This window comes from Schistocerca gregaria, chromosome X (genome assembly GCF_023897955.1).
Source record: "Schistocerca gregaria isolate iqSchGreg1 chromosome X, iqSchGreg1.2, whole genome shotgun sequence".
Classification (NCBI taxonomy): Eukaryota; Metazoa; Arthropoda; class Insecta; order Orthoptera; family Acrididae; genus Schistocerca; species Schistocerca gregaria.
The window spans coordinates 415,074,420-415,092,604 of NC_064931.1; the positions used below are offsets into that span (position 1 = coordinate 415,074,420).

General features: G+C 42.4%; 1 protein-coding gene across 2 annotated transcripts in view; it reads right to left on the reverse strand.

The window, feature by feature from the left end:
- Nucleotides 1–17,963, reverse strand: part of LOC126297673 (elongation of very long chain fatty acids protein-like) — a 173,301-nt gene extending 155,338 nt beyond the window's left edge. The window contains exon 1 of one of the 2 annotated variants that reach the window (XM_049988779.1): nucleotides 17,508–17,963. The gene's annotated coding sequence lies outside the window, so the exon portion shown is untranslated. The remainder of the gene's footprint in view (nucleotides 1–17,507) is intronic. The other variant, XM_049988780.1, reaches the window with a different exon arrangement.
- Between the last annotated feature and the right edge of the window lie 222 nt (nucleotides 17,964–18,185).

Sequence of the window (18,185 nt, forward strand, 5' to 3'; positions counted from 1 at the left end):
TCAAAATTCGGTGGAACAAGCTCCTTATCAGCCACTTCCTTCGTGGATGAGTTACATTTCCTTAAGATTCTTGCTATGAATCTGCTTTTCCTACCTTTTGTTTTATGTGGCCATTCCACTAAAGGCAGCGATGGTACATTTATGACAAACACTATTTCCAGTAGTGTCATCAATAGTGTAGCAGTGCAGTAGTGGATTTGTTTTCGTATGTGAGGCAACACGTTACATTTATTTACGATCAGTGTCAACTTCCGGAGTCTGCACCATTCATCAATCCTCTGCAGATCATTCGACAAACCTGTCGTCTTCTGGTGTTGCTACTTTCTTACTGAAAACCGCGTCATCTGCTAACAGTCTTTAAGAGCTTCCGATGCCTTCTACTATATCATTTTTATACAAAATGCAAATAGCAACGGTTCGATCGCACTTTCATGAGGTACTGCGGAAATTACATCTCTCGATTTTGTCCCGTTAAGAGCGACGCGTTGGATTCTGCCCGCAAGGAAGTCTCGTCTGATGCTAGATAAGCTCGTATTTTTTTTCGCTAAATGACAGTGCGGGACGGTGCAAAATGGCTTCCTGAAGTCTAGGAACACGGCATCAACTTGAGCGCTGTTTACAGCGCTATAGATCACATGGTCCTAGAGCGAGCACTCGCAAATCTGTTCGCGAAATCCATGGTGATTTTTATAGACGATATTTTCGTTCTCCAAAAACTTCAATTGTTGAGCGTAAAACATGTTTCATAAGTCTACAACTAATTGACCTGAGCGACACAGGCCTATTATTACGTGAGTCTCTCACACGGCCCTTCTTGAAAACGGGAATGACCTGCGCCTTCTGACCAGTCGCTAGGTACCCTTCGTTGCTGCTGCGAACTACGATTAAGTTCTGTTAGAAGGGGTTCAACTTCTTTCGCATAACTTTTGCAGAAGCGTATAGGTGTCATCAGATCCCGACGCCTTTTCGCTACTAAGCGACTATAGTTTCTTTCCTCTTCCGCGATCGATTATCTCAATATCAGCCATTTCGACGTCCGTACCATGATTGAAAGGAGGGATTGTGTTGCTATCTTCCACGGTGAAACAGTTTCGGAAGACATAATTCAGTATTCGGTCTTTTTGTGTCTTCTGTTTAAGTACCAGTATGGTCACTTAGTGAATGAACAGAGGATTTCGAACCATTTACTGATTTTACACACGGTCAAAGTCCTTGACCGCTTCTCTCATTGCTTTCCTTATTCTCATTTCAGCTTCGTTCAGCTTTTGTTTGCTAGCTAGGCTTTGACTTATATTGGATGTGTGTGATGCTCTCTTTGTAGGCGTAGCAGTTTTTAGCACTGCTATTAAATCATGGTGGGTCTTTCCGCCTGCATAACGGTATTGTTTAGTGTTAAGGTCCCAAGAGCGTGCGTTCATGGAACAGCCAACCAATATTTTGCTACATCCTACATGTATTTTGCGAAAGACCATGAAGGTAAAATTACAGAGTTTGGAGCTGACCACTAATCGCTCTTCCAGCGAACCATTCGCGACTAGCACAGGAGAACGTGGAAGTGACAGTGGTACACAAAGTAACTCTCTGGGAGTGCGGATTATAATCTATACATATAAGCTGTCCCCTTCAGCTGTGTATAGAATTTTTTCTATCAATCAGTCTAGCAACTGTCTTTCCCATGACTAGTTTTGCATGGTCGTTGCTCGGTGTCAATACCTGGCACTGTTGACTGGTTCCAGCTACTAATTGCCCATTACATTGTCAAACGGTAGGGTCTCTCTACGCTCATTACCTTATATTTCTTCATTCTGGTCAGCTGCACCAGCTAATGATCGCCTTAAAGTCTTCCCGCACGTTATCAGAAATCTGAGGGGCCAGCGAAAGGTTGGTTTAAAAACTACTGCGCTTCACTAAACATGTTCCTATTGGATGTGGAAAGCCCTTTATTTCTTCCCAACTCTTAACTGGCGTCCATGGCCAGTTGTATGCGAGGGATCTACAATGTAACGTGGACTGCAATGCGACGGTGGCTTGACATTAACAATAAGAAATCTTTGCCAGATGTGTAAGAACTGCTTAATGATAGGTAATCCTACAATCGATCAGATACCGAACCCGGAACCTTTCTATTGATGGTTTGGTACTTAATGACCCACTGAACCGCTCTGAAGTTCCATAATTATACAACTCAAATATTACGGAAAAATAGCTAATGAACGCCTAAGGGCACATCAGTTTTTCTATGGAATATATTCTTGAAATATGCTGGAAAAAGATGAAACCTCTTGTCAGATTAGAAGTATGATGGATCTTTTTAGATGACCAGGTTCCTTAACCTTCCACTTGTTTCGTTTCGGTGCGCAGCTCGCTCCGAGATCATTATCTGCACAAGATGAAGCCGGCACGAAACCGGCTCGGTTCTGTAAATGCAGATAGTTACTACCCTGCATTCTCATGCCTCCTTACTTGCAGATAGCTCAGGTGCCACGTGACGTCGTCTCACTTTGTACTCGTTACTTCTCTCATGGCGGAAGAACAAAAATTACCATTTGTTGTACAGTCCGGTATTCAAACCTATCGGTATTTCGGCCACAGCGCCTTATGTGGGATCTTTTGAGGCCATACTTTATTCGTAGGAAGAGTATGCGTTCCTCGAATAAGCAGTGATTCTCTCGTACTCTCAACATTCTTGCACTAGGAGAAGTCGCAGCGGCTTGTAGGCATGCTACTTAGCAACATCTCTACAGCCTGAACAACACTCGTCAGTTTACCGCACTTGCAGTGAAACGGCTAGTATTTTCTACAATCGCATCATTGGTCCTTGTTTTATTGATGAGCCTCTAAATATCCCAACAGGTATGATGCTGCGATTATTTGAAAAATCACTGGATACAAGGCAATCCAAGTGGAAGCAACTTCACGGGTGTCCTATCCATTCCGCACAGGTAATTACAGACCACCTCACAAGACATCTGAAGGTCCTTGGACCCGTTGATCTGGATATATATTGGGTGGTTATCTAATTTATGCGAGCACCCTAGCGATTTACCGTCATTGCCTCAAAACCGGCACTCTTCAAACCTTTCTGTGTCTGGACCGTTTATATTGAAATAAAGAGCTAGTCAGCTGGTACGGAAACTGATAATGGCATGTGCTGGGTGCTATCCCATCTGTTACCTTACTACTTCAGTTGCTGGAAATGGGTGTCTCGTATTAAATGCGTATCTCAATTGCTTGCAATTACTAGCGCAGTTGGTGCCAGTGATGTAATTTGCTCTGTTAACCGGTATACCTACAAGGTTACTGTGAAAAATTACATTCTGAATTTTGGTAAACGCGGAAAACAGATACGAGAAATTCACACCAAGGACAGGCCACTGTGTGACCTTCGCGTCAAGTGGTCTCCGTCCAAGGCTGGAGAACGCACCGGAAATAACAACCAGACCAGGTGTCTGGACAGACGAACGCAGGAGAAGCACCAAGTCGTAGCTTAAATGTTAGACCTATTTTACTGTTAGCCTTGTACGGCATACTAAGAAAGGGCGCTTTCTCGTTGGACGAACTGCACGTGGCGTCCGTTATGCAACGGGGAACGTGCTCTTCCCGCCAGCAGCCCAGCGGCGAGGCTAACGCAATGCTACGCAATGCTTACGTAGCGGCGCACGCAGCACTTGCATATCAAAGCACGTTACACTTACCCGCAACCCTTGCACCATGTGTTTATCCTCATTTCGCAATTTGATTTGTCTTCGTTTAATTCGAAGCAATGACCCACTGAGTAAAAGCCTCTAAGAAAGCTTATTTCAGCTTCCACCAAACTGATCTAGTAACGTAAATTGCTGATTATTCGAACAGTAGTGCAAGCAGGAAGAGGGAACATCTTAACTCTTGCAGTAATATCACAGTCCTAATGATATCTCTGAACCAACAGCAATGGGGCAAATAACCAAAGAATTTTAGTGCCCGAGGAAAGATGGTCCATTTCAGTAGATGAGAGGGAGAGGTTCGACCAGAAGGAGTAGGAAAAGTGAATTATTTCGACACGTAAATTATGTAGTAAGAACACTATGTCTAGAACATCAATGGAAGGTACTGAAACACTAAATGGGAATGTATGAGGTAGAGTAAAAATAACTGAAGAACTGCGCTGAATAGAAACACACTGAAAATTATTGCTCCACACCAGTACAGATGGAAATGGCTGAGAAGGTATCCGAAGCCACAAAAAATAACGTACACGATATTTAATATGACATGCTGCCCGGTCTTCTGAAGAGAGTGGGTTCAATTAAATCTCTTCTTACAACTCATCTTATGACAAACTTCACATCTTTAATCCAATATATCGTTTGAAACGTGATATAATACAAAGATAAGGCTTTTCTGTTAGATGCTGTATACGTAACTGTTGTAGGAACACGTAACAAAACATTTTAGAAGAGATGGTTAGGCCATATTTACACACTTTTCGCTTTTATCGTGAGCTTTACATTTTTTCAAGAAACTATGTAGAACTTTTTAGTGTTCATTGCTGCAAAATATTAACTTTGTGTGCTTCTAGACGCTTTCCTGACAAATTAGTTGTTCCAGCAGCTCACAGAAATAGGCCAGTGGCGTTACTAATTATTGTCCCGACGTTTCGGCTATCAACATTATACCCCTCAAGGAGTTCACTGATTGCTTCGAGTATGACATTGCACGTATTTATCGTTTGAACTAAAGTCAAAGATCATGCAGTAAACGGCCATGACTAGCAAACACGCTAGGTGGAAGATGCAAATCCATACCATTTCTAAACCAAAGTCCTCATCCCGGTTGATTAGGTTGTCTTCTAGTTTTATTTACTGAGAATATTTAAGCAGTTTCCCAAAAAGATGTAGTTGTGATCAGTACAAAGGCACTTATTCAGACACCACCACTAATAGTATTCCACGAATCATTTCCTTACAGTGCAACGGGCTTGTCCTATTTACCATGTTGCAACAGAATTTGATCTAGTCCTCTTAACTCTTGTTAGAAGAGCTGCCGCCTTCTCAGGCTGGAAGATCGCTTGCACTTGATTCCTGTTAATTTGAAGCAAACACTTCCCAGATATGGGAGGGAGGGAGAAGTAACAACATCCCTAGCCTCCTCTTTCACCCTACTTTTTAAAATTCCACGTATGATCTCTTTGAAATTTTCGTTTCTAGCTATGCAGCGTCTGACAATTTGAATGCCGAACCATTTGCTGGATATAATCATGCATTTGAGCGCTCTCCATAGCGTTTATCTTTGTAAACGACGTTTATTGCACATTATCTCTGGCTACTTCATTACTATGGGGTGCCAAGGAACAAACAGGCACAGACCCGCACTCAGAAGTAAATCAGCAACACTTTTAGACAACGGTACTAAGGTTTGTACTCAACATATCTTAATACAGAATATTAATGTCGTTGTGCTCTCCTAACAACCACTTAGCTGTTATTTGTTCTATTACGCTTCCGTTAAGTTCTAACATATTATCACAATAACCGACACTTTACTCAATGGCTCATAGGGACGAAAACTTGTTACTCTGTAGAATTATGTTTTAATCTGACGTTACTTTTAGTTTTTACTTTCAGCACTATCTATGGACGTAGTACATTTCCAGTGGCTTAATTAGTTTTGACAAGGCACACTTTCCCCTCCTGAAATCTGCTCGAATTATCAAGAGAAGACAGGGTTTTCTAGTTTCTACGCGTCATTCTCAGGCAAAAGCACGAATAAGAAACTTACAGAAAAGTTTCTTCAGGAAGACGCTGCTACATTGCTGGTAACCCTACAAAAGTCTGCACATTAATTAGCTACTATTTCGATCATTCTCGACTGATAAAAGTTTAGGTTCCTGCCATTTGCGAAACATTCGTATTTTACTGAGAGAGTCACTGTTTACTATTCACAAAACCTTACGCAATTATATGGTCGCCATGACTGCTCAACTGAACACCCAATAGTGCAAGCCTTGATAACCACCAATCTGCTCCTAAAACCTGGTGTAACGACGATACCCACCAACTATTAAAAACCTCTTAAATACTAGAATTCCAGTCACTCCTCCGATTGATATAAACGTGCGGCATAGCTAATAATGGACAATTAAACAAATCATGGAAACAAAAAATTAATATTTATTATACCAATACATTTGTGTTCCAGGTACTAAATACATTTAGATATTGGTTCAAAGATACGTATTACCACTGATATCCTTTCTCAAAACTAAAGCTGCCAACACTATTCATACGTTCTGATTTTGTTGTTACAGTCTTCAGTACGACTATGTGTCTGATGCAGCTCTGTGAGCTTATCTTACGCAAGTCCTTTTATCTCTGCATAACTAAAGCAACCTACATTCACTTGAAACAGCTTGATGTATTCTAACCTTCGTCTCCCACAAATCTTACTCCATGTATGTATTACAAAATTAACTTATATTTTATGATGAAGGGTGTTTGATATCAACCTATCATCCTTTTAGCCAAAGTGCTTCACAGAACGCTTTTGTAATCTATTAGATTTAGTGTCTGTTAATTGGTTGTTCGATACACTAAACAATTTTTTTCTGTGTTCTGTAACACCAGTCAAAAAGCATCTGCTCCATTCTTGTTGTACTGTCTTTTGTGCACGTTTCACTTACAGATATCGCTACGGCAAGTAATTCACTGTGTCCGAAGAAGATATGTTCTCAGTTGGAGACTATCATTTTATTTTTATATCACCAGACTGTGTGTGTGTGTGTGTGTGTGTGTGTGTGTGTGTGTGTGTGTGTGTGTGTGTGTGTGTGTGTGTGTGTGTGTGTGTGTGTGTGTGTGTGTTCCTTGACTATACTGGAAGAGTCTAGTGGCCTGTAACGATGCAGCTCACATTCATTACGAGTAACTGCGAAGCTTAACACTAACATGCAGAGCAGTCACGGCAGTGCCAAAGTTAATACGAGTGCCATACTAAACATTTATACTCGTAATTTCTTCTGCCGTTTAACAGCCGTGACACATTTCTACTTGTGTAACTGCTTCTCAGTGTCTTCTACCAGTAGGTTATATGCTGTAATCCTATAGCACTATACTTTCTAAACTCGTTTAAATACGTTGTGTCGGTCTGTATTACTTTGCACTCTAAAGAGCACGTCGCATTATGTCACACCTTTAGGTTCTACAGTTTACATAAACACGTGGCATAGCGTTGTTGTTGATGTTGTTGCAGTAAACAGTGTCACTTCAGCTATATTTTTTGTAAAGCAATACCCATTACGTTAGCAGAACACAGAATGTACAAAAAATGTAGAGAACGTACAAAGGGTTGGCTCAAGTGAAAAACATCTCATGTAAGATCACAGAGTGAACCACCTAAAAGGATACAATCACATTCTGCGAAGAAATGAAATTACTTCGTAACAGCACCTAATAAATTTAAGGAAAGCTCAGTAGAGGTATAGTGAATATGGAAAGAGATTTTTATTCTTCAAAATGTGAAAAAAAAGAAGAAAAAATGTCTCTGAGCGCTATGGGACTTAACATCTGGGTTCATCAGTCCCCTGGAACTTAGAACCACTTAAACCTAACTAACCTAAGGACATCACACACATCCATGCCTGAGGCAGGATCAAACCTGCGACCATAGCTGTTGCGCGGTTCCAGAATGAAGCACCTAGAACCACTCATCCACAACAGCCTGCAAAATACGAAGAAATATATTGCCTGGCCTCTGAGCGTCACAGGTTTCAACTAAAGTGAAAATTTAGAAGGAAGATGCTTTGAGAAGGGTGTGTGTGTTCTGTTAGATTTACTTTCTCAATTACTGTCTTTACTGCTGCCTAAGTAAGGAACCTGGAACTTATAGCTATGTAATTAAACGTAGACTTGCCCGATTTACGAACGGTTTGTGTGTAACCACAAAAAAGGAATCAAAAGCGGTACTTCGGGGCAGAGGAGAGGCAGTCATCGCAGTAATAACGTATTGTTAGATGAATAAATTTCCACTTTATAGGTACCGATCGTGTCCGCAAACGCTGACCAAACCTCGTATCATTTTAATAGTGCGATCGCAGTCAGCGGAAGAGGGCAGACGAGGAAGGTGAGTTGTCTACCAGTCATAACTGCCCTCACTTCTTTTTAACTAATTATACCTACATTAAATGTTCTCACATACGTACGTAAACGTATGGCCGAGACTCAACAACAACAACAACAACAACAACAACCTCTTACTATACAAATACATTGTGATTCCAGCATTTATTGGGAATAATATTTTCAGAATTTCTGGGAACAAATTTTGGGCCTCTCTCCGGCATATACTTCCAATTTGACCAATAGTAGGACTACACTACCGAAGAACTCGTTCACAATAAGTGAAAACACAAGGAACAGGCCTCAATCTCACGACAATACATAGATCGCTATTATTTTGTCACCGACTTCCACCATGTTTAGCGCATAGGTGTATTACCACCGAAATGCTGGTAACACAGGCTCATTCTAGATTTTGATAAACTAATTATTGTAACCAATTGGTTAACACCATTTGCCATAACGGAATGAAGTTAAACGAAAGAGGCTCTTAAATTCATCAGGCTATTCTAAAGGATAGTCAAGTGGGAGACCTCAAAGCTTGGACTGCAGGCTCAAAAGAAGGTCTCGTTTGTCAGAAACATTGGTACCTCAAGAAACAAAGATTATCTTTGTGAGTGAAAGACAGTGAAGGTGTGCCGAAGCTTTGGACAGTCTTCCCACATTATGTCCTCCAGCTCACTTGCTGGAACAGTGGTGGTCATTTATACTGTAGGCGCCGTCTTGTTTGTCACAAACTGGTGCACATTTTGCTTACAGACTATGGCTTCCTGGGGAGTGTACCATTAATGAGAAAGAATTTGACTCTTTAGACGCAATTTTAAAGCACATTGAGTCATACAAACGTGATAGGCGACGATCTGTGACAGACATGACGACAGCACAATATCAGCGCAGGTACAAGTGTTTCTGAGTGCACCGTTCAGCGCACATTGTTTAATACGAGAGTCCGCAGCAGACCACCACTACGTTTTCCCGTGTTGACGAAAAATAGTCAGTTACGACTGCATAGGCATGGGCTCATCGAAATTTAACAGTTGATTAATGGAAACGTGTCGCCTGGGCTGCTAAATCACGTTTCTTTTAACATTAGGTCGATGTTGGTGACCGGATACGCCGTCATCCAGGCGGACGGTTTTTCGAAACATGCACGGCGCCACCGACGCAGGCCCGTGTGTGGCGTTGAATGCTATGGAGGACATTCATCTTTTTCATGGGGCCTATGAAGGAATTGATGCCACCATGATAGCTGCGGACCACGCGAACATTACTGTGGACCACCTGCAACCCATCATGCTTGATATCTTCCTCTACGTTGATGGCGTCTTCCAGCAAGATAATTGTTAATCTCAAGGCCAGAATCGTGGTGCAGTGATTTGAAGAACATGATCAAACTTCCTGGCGGAATAAAACTGTGTGCCTGACCGAGACTCGAAATCGGGACCTTTGCCTATCGTGGGAAGTGCTCTACCATCTGACTACCCAAGCACGACTCACGCCCCGTCCTCGCAGCTTCACTTCCGCCAGTACCTCGTCTCCTACTTTCCAAACTTCACAGAAGCTCTCCTGAGGTACATGATAGTGAACTTCACGTTGATATCTTTGTCTTGGCCACCAAATTTACTTCATCTTAACCCAAAGAAACACATCCCAGACGCTACCGGATGGCAGCTGCGTGCCCACAAGCCACCAGACCGTAATTTACGGGAATGAGGTGATCTATGTGCAGACAGCTGGTGTCACATACTTCCGAAAATGATTACAAAGAACTTTTCAAATCCGTGCTTCGGAGCCTCGCTGCTATGTTGCGTTCCATAGGTGGACCAGCAGGCTGTTGTGATGATGTTTTGACTGATCGGTGTGTATCTCAATGGTCATACTGATAATTTACCGACCTGTTTGACTCCTCTTGTATTTTATGGGGAGAGCGGAGACCTACCATCCCATCGACTCGGCCGACAACCGATGCAGATCTGGAATGGCTGTGATTCATTTCATTTTCAATCTCCAGATGTTTGGACAAGAATGTTTTCAAGAATGGTAAAGCTGGACCACTCTTAGAAGCCATTAACAATGAGCTGAAGTTGCTGGTTTCACATATTTGTTCTTCTGAGTGCTGTTTAGGAAACAAGCATAGTCGCTCAATAAATTAATGAATGCGTCTGCATTTTCATGACCATTCAGTTGCCATTTAATTTTCTTAAATAGACCACAAACTTGTCCACCCCGTATGAAGACAAAATTAGTAGACTATGAACACTCGTAATGGAAATTACGGTTAACGCCTTTCTTTTCGTGAGTGTTAGTAGAATGGGAGGAAATGTTTAAAGCCACGTTTACGAGTTTGCAGATAGGAAGAACGTATGAACAGCGTCACAACGACGTGAATAAGTGAGAGGCGGTACGAAATAATTTTAAGAGTGATCTTTTCATTTGTGTGTCACACGTTAAACTGATGCTTAACTTCATTGACTAACAGTTTTAAACGGCAGTTTTCGAAGAAACATGATAGCCTGTAAGCAATGGCTTTTTCAGTCTTCCAGTTCAAATACAACAATGGAAAATGAAGCCAAAATATTCTGAACTCCATACCGCTGACATCACGTTAGGGATCCAGGAATAAACGCTAATGGCTACATTAGTGGACGAACGAGACGACGTGACGTCTCAAATCGTATACAAGCTCCGTGAGTATCGGCCTTATTAAACACCAGTGCAAGGTTCTTTTAGTCACCCCTGTAAAGGAGACTGCATTTTATTCTCACTGTTTACAGCCAGGTATGTACTAAAATACATTTGGATGAAAGATGATAAAATGCAGATCACTCGTTAACGCCGTAAGAGGTAATACCAGCTGAAATCAAGAATGCTGAAGTAACGAAACTGCCCCGGGTTGCCTAATGAGCCGTCTCAGCATTTGCCTGAATAGATTCAGGTAAAACATTGCCAACACAAATTTGGATCCCAAAACGGGATCTGAACAGAGTACTTCCCGAATTCGAGTCCAGTGCCCCAACTTCACCTGGCTCGGTGTTGGTTCGTGTGTTTCCATGTATTGCTGGAACAGTAGTAGAACCTAATTAAAAAGCAGTATCGTAACTGAGCAAAAGTTATTCGCCGCCACCCCCCCCCTTTCTCTCTCTCTCTCTCTCTCTCTCTCTCTCTCTCTCTCTCTCTAGAGGCGCTAATCCAGTAACAAAGCCTATGTGCAGGTTGGAAGGATGCGCTGGAAGATTAGTGGTTTTAACCAATGAGCCCTAACAAATCATGTAGTAAGAACTGTCCAGAGTACAAGTCAGTTTCTGTAAAGCATCTCAGAGGACAACTTAGTCCCCAATTTCGCTCAAGAGTGTTCATTGTAGACACGAGGAGGAAGTTCCTGTAGTGTCCTATGATTGATTAAAATTTTAGGACGCATCAGGGACAAATGTAGTAGGCTTATATGAAATGAAGACCCCTTGGTAACAGGCTTTGCAATGAAACAGCAAGAGTTTGGTGAAAGATTCACTGCCCATACTGGACGGTCTTCCTCAGAGCAATATCTTAACGAAAACTGCGGGCCTAAGTACACAAAATGAAATGTTTACGTATTTACAGGTTTTGCTTTTAACTATGTCTTAAAATTACTTGACACTATCGCCCCTCCTGGTGAGTTTAATATATAAATGCTCTTACGAAACGTCTTCTTAGTGAAAAGAAACAAAATTTCATTGCAACTTCGGAACTCTTATCAAGCCTTTCTTTAAACACTCCCGTTCATCGTCCTCTTTCTTCTCGAGCCATAATAAAGATAGCAATTACAAAAATGACATTTAATGAAGAGTGACCTATGTCGAGGCACAAATGCTCTTCCAATAGTTTCACGGAAAAGCCAGGTCCAAGCTGTTACATCAGTGTCAGCGCGCTGCGTGGCAGCAAAGGGCGTGCGCGGTAACAATTCCTGTGTTCAAGGCCAAGGTGAAGCTGCGGCAGCTGATCGGTGATCCGATCCAACCAGGGACTTCCTAGTCTTGACAGGAAAGCGCTTTTATTTTACAGTGTACATTTTAATCATTGTAAGTTATAGCTTCTAAAATTGTTCATCCATTTCACTATCTGACACCTGTTAATCAGTTGTTGAAATATTAGCTCAGTATCTTGGCTCTTAAAATGCTCGTTCCCTCCTTGCTGAAGAAAGTGAAGTTTATTATCAAAGGGGTGCCATCCTTCGCATTAACACTCGTCTAACAAACATCCAATTACCTTGTTCTAGGTATTGCGCGTGATTACTTAGTGTGCTGTTTCCGCTGCTGACGAGGCTACTCGTGGATATGCAAAGATAGAGTGCATAACTAGAAACTAACCATGAAGTCTAAATAAAGGAAGGAATGTTGGGCTTTAAAATTCCGTAAAGACAAGGTCATGTCGAAACAGTGGAATCATTCAGGAGGAGGAGGAGGAGGAGGAGGAGGAGGAGGAGGAGGAGGCGGAGGCGAGCTAAGACCCCGTCTGGGTACCCTCAGTTTCGTTTTTTCTTTGTTTCCTTAAATCAGTTCACGCGAAGGTCGTTATCATGCCTTCAGAGCTAGAGATATTTTTCCGAGTCATCCATTCTCAGTCTGAGTTACTGCCACTTTAAATAAGTTCGATGGCAGCAGTATGTTAAACTTTATCCTTTTTTCTACCATCCAAGTTGAGCAAAATTTATAATGAGCATTTCTCGCAATGAATTTCGGTGTATGCCTAATTTAACATGTTTCTTGCGAGATACCATGGGGATAAAACTGCGCCAGGCCATTGCTGATCGAATCTTAGATGTAACCGATGTTCCATACACGTTTTAATGCATGTTACTGAGCTGATACGGGGTTAAGTCTTTTGAAGATAATTGGTAAGTGGTGTGAATAAAAATCAGGCACTTCACGCCTATTTCAGCAGCGATTTAGATAACAGTTTTGCAGAGACATCTTTTCTGACTGTGTAAGGATGTCTTAGTTCGGTCCCATAGTAAACATTCTTTCTTTAAAAGTCCCACGGAATGGAATAGGGAAACATAGCTGGGCGTTCTCTTAACCTTCCTGCGCCAGTCTCCTGGCATCCAGATCGAGTATTGTTAAAGTAGTAGCACACTGGAGATGCTACAAAAAAATGGTTCAAATGTCTCTGAGCACTATGGGACTCAACTGCTGTGGTCATCAGTCCCCTAGAACTTAGAACTACTTAAACCTAACTAACCTAAGGACATCACACACATCCATGCCCGAGGCAGGATTCGAACCTGCGACCGTAGCAGTCGCACCGTTCCGGACTGCGCGCCTAGAACCGCGAGACCACCGCGGCTGGCGGAGATGCTACAGTATCTGAATAAGTTGCAACCAGAAAAAGAAAAATATTTAATATATTCCACTTAGAAACCTAGAAAAATGTCGCCACTGGCGATGTTTCATTCTTGGGGAACGGAAATTTTCAAGATGACATACTTTTCCTGGGACGGTTTTTCCGTTAAAGACACTAATATTCCCCAACCTCACTCCAGTTTCCATCTGAGTCAGGCTTCCATTTCTATTGACCTCTGAAATACGTAAATATTTGTGATTGTTTTAGAACATTGTCCACAGTCACATCTTAATGTAAACAACATTGGTCAGCTGATGACGTAACATTGAAGTCTGGCCAATGAGCTGATCCCAGTTCAAATTCTTGCTCGACTGTGGTGGATTAGGTATGCTCTAATTTCATTAAATCAGTTTAGAACGAGAGAATCCTGTAACAAACTGATGGGTACAGTCTTTCCGTTCCAGATTTAGAAATTACTTCTTTATCGATTAACACTTAGGCGTCAAGCGGCTTAGGCTAGGCTACGTCACGCCAGGCTACGCTAGGCTAGGTGACAATACGCACGGGAGGGTGTCCGTCGTTTAATACGTCTACTGTGCAATTGTTGGAATCCACCTGCAACCTATCAGAGCACCAAGGAAAAGGGGAATTTCCTAAGGCTGCCGAGCTGGCGCGAGCGGTTTCTACGGATGTAGCTTTCTCCGAAAGGGAGGAGGCGAGAGAAAGCACGTTTCATCGTCCGCCAGCCGCGACGAGGTGCCAGCTGACAAAATCGCTCACAGCCACAATCTTACAAAAACCGTTACGCAACCAACCGTACATAGCTGTATGCGCTCACCCGCCTGGGCCTTATATGGGACGAGCAGGCCTTCGAGTAGCGTAGGCAATTATGGGCGTGATAGGGGGACGAAAGACGATAAATCTGCCACAGGTTTGAAAATTTACACTTCACGCATCGGTCGAATGTTACAGATACACTTGCCTGCTCGCTCCGAGTTATTAAATCACTGTGTCAAACGTCTGCATGAGTGACGAAGATATAGTAAAGCGACTATGTTTTAGCTAGTGCACTACTATAATGCATCGATATCTGCATTGAGGAAATGATCGACCAGTGCTATGATGATGAGTGTTTAGGTTGCTAGCTCAGATGGGCAAAGATGGTGGAGGAAACTGACCGTGGTGTGTGATTGCCTTAACCACTACGTACTTTGTTCTGTTGTTACCAGAACGCTATTTAGGAAGTCCCTTGGGTTCTCAACGCGAAACTCCAACAAAATTTAAGTTTAATGAGAAGGAATATTAGGTTTTATTGACCCGGTGACCATGAGGTGGTTAGAAAATAGCTCAGATTGGGGAATTGTGGAAAGCTCCTATGGAACCAAACTGCTGAGGTCGTCCGTCTCTCGAATCCTTATCAAAGAAACCATTCAGGCAGTTAATTAGGAGAATCGCTGAAAATCTAGAGCTAAATGTCTGGTGGAGGAATTTTATCGCCAATTTTCCAATCCGACGGGAAGGAAGGAAGATTAGTTTTAAACGTATCGTCGACAAAGAGGATCTCTAATTCAAGTCCAATGTTTTAATCACTGCGGTTCACCGATCAGTAAGTTTTACAGAAACACGGAGCTGAACATCATTGCTGGAAACTGAAGTCTACATTATGAGAGTAGGAAGATAAATGTTTAATAGACTCCATGAATCAGCTAACGTTTTGTTGAAAAGCGGTCTCAATCACGGATCCAAAAGAGAACGCGAAATAAATCGTCCTCGCGACGATCAGTCTCCTCACATTTCTTTCGAAAGACAGCGCGTCGTCATCGGGAAAAACCCTCAAACTGCCTCATGTGAAATAAAGACTTGGAAATTTGAATAGACGAAAAGTACGAAGCAACTCTCACTTCAAGAGTATTGAGTTCAGTCCTGACAGTATGTTATATACAGCCTGGAGAAAGGACCTCTCATTCCGTCACGGTTAGAGAAACCGCGTTTTCGACAGATTACGGAGAGATTCTACTGCCTCCAACTTTTATATGGGGGTAATAACCCTAAAGACAAAATAAGGGGCGGATTTAGTACTTGGATGTATACAGGCAACTAATTTTCATCGCTTCAACTGAGGAAAGAGAATGAATAGCAATGGTCATAGCACCTTAGCCATGCAATTTGCATTGGTTTGCGGAACGCGTATGTAGATGCAATTTCGTTATCCAGACTACTGTAGAGCGATAACACAAAATCAGCCTCAAAGTTCTTAAGGGTGTATCCAGATAAAAACTTTCTCGTTTCTTCAGACTTCTGTTAACTGTCATGTGCTTTTCTTCCTGCGCGGACGTATTCTTTACGAAACTTCAGTAACTGCTACAAAGCCACGGATTCAAAGTCTAGCTACAGCTACCTTTGCCTGCCTACACGCAGGCGGAAAGCAGTCTGGCCGTTGGCGCGGAGCCTGTTTCACTTTCAACCAGCGGAGAAAGCACATTTATTTGCTGTGGGAGTCCTCTGGCCGCTAAGCCTCTTGAGTTCCGGGTTACTGCTTCAAAGCTTTAGCGCTGTTTTTGCGCAGTGACTAAGCGGAATGTAAGCGAATTTCCTCTAGGGAGAAAAAGAAAGGTTCCATTGACAGGTCATATTGATACGAGCAGCACGTTATCTGTAGCAGCCGAAGTCTGTCCGAAACTTAAGTTGAGAAAGGACTATTGGATGCAAACTAACTAGTGTTATTCTTTTTCCGTAAAGGGCAAGAAATTTCATTCAGTACAACACCGCAAAAATTGGCCACATCTGAGATACCTGCGTTCCAATTCAATAAGAACAATAAAAACTCATAAGAAATAATCATTCTCCTAATAATTATATAGCTTTCATCCGCAGAGTCTCACATTAATGATTGTAGACGACTTCCAGAAACACAAAAGATATATATACTTCCCATGAAATGTTCATTTAAGGGGGCTTGTAGACTTAAAAATCGTATTTGTGCCTCGAAATGCAATACGTGTAAGGATATTCAATATTTCGTTAATATTTGAAGACATCTTTTTGGTATGAAAGGCAGTACACGCAAGAGTTAATGCAACTGAGACTGCACAAATAATATAACGTTTCTCTGTTTAAGACTAGATAAGAAGAAACTTTAACAACCTGCTCAGTGAAGGAGTAACAAATCTATGTTTCCAGTAATTCTTTCCCGTACGACAGCCAATAAAAAGCCGGCACTACTACTGAAGAATGACACTTTTATATTACACATGGAAGAGATTTCACCCAACGAAAAACTATAGTGTGTTTATACCAAACAACTGCACTGCATTTATTTCGTCCACTTTCTACATTTCTTACAGATCCTTTGGTTAAGTGGCCTAACTTTTTTCTCCAGTGAGGATGACTATCCAGCAAAATTAGCTTTCTCTATCATCACACCTATACATTTTCTGAATAGTGCAATAAACTGTAAGGGTTTTCTTCGCTAAGAACATCTTTGAAATTAACGAAATATAAACATATTAATATTAGTGACAAAGACAAATTACACTGAGAAGCGAGACCTCCACACTCGATCATATCTGTGGTGCAGAATAAAAAATAAGCCAGATTTCCGATGGCCAGGTGTAATATACAAGAGTAAATACTTTCTACTTATGAAAGGTTGCTTCGTTCCGAGTGTTACATGTTGTGAACAAGAAAAACATACGAGTTAAGAAGTTGCATTAGAGAACACCGAAGTTGTGGGATATGCTAGACGATATTGTAATAAAAAGAACGACAGTTTCTACTTGCAGTGCTTGTGAAATTTGATAAAGCCGAAAAGCCTTCTCCTGGAAGTACATATCTCGAAACAAGTTCTTTCCATACAAATATTTACTTCTCGGAAAGTAATCGGGTGCGGCAGGAAGATATTCGATATCAGAAAACTGCTGGTTGACACACACACACACACACACACACACACACACACACACACACACACACTCTCTAACGTAACCTAAGCAACAAATACCGAAGCTCTAAGAATGAATGTGGAACTGACGCTCAAAACATGGATAACATTTCTGCGGCATTAAAAAGCGAAGGCAACGAAACAAAAGTAATGAACAGTACCTTATCGGTTAAAGCTGGAAGCACAACAGAGACCGCGTCCTTCGAAGTACCAGACTCGACGACACCGTTACTGGACCAGAGTCATCGCAGAAGCAAAAACTGACGATCTGTTTAAGTTCTCAAATGACCTCGGGTGCTTGGTAAAATCGAGTAAGAGGCGAGAGCGGCTGCCGTTTCTAGCTGGATGTGGGTGCTGAGAGGAGTCGACGTTTGGTATCGGACACACACACACACGTCGGCGTCGCACTGACACGGCGGCTGCTAGCCTAGCGAGCGGCGAGTCCTCCGGCAGCTGCGGCCGTCCTCGGAAGACTGACGAGGCCCGCGTTAGGTGGCGTCGTGGCCGGCGTCTGCTTCGCCTTGCGGTACGTACCTCTACCTGTGTGGCGGGGCGGGCGGCCACGGCTGCACTAGGCAGCGCGGGCCCGCGCACGCCTATATATTCCCGCACTCTCTCAATGTCAGTCAACAGCCTTGGCAGGCGCAGGCCGCGCTCCGCTTGCCACCACACTCTGTTTGTTGTCTCTGCGTCCAGATCGTCTCGAGAGCAATATTCCCAAGAAGGAACTGGTCTTCGTCATTTTGATCCCCTCTTCTACCCGGCTAATGTCTCTTAAATTGTTTTACCGTGGGGCCCAAATCATTTGAGAGCTGAAACCGGTCTTAAGTTTCTGCCTG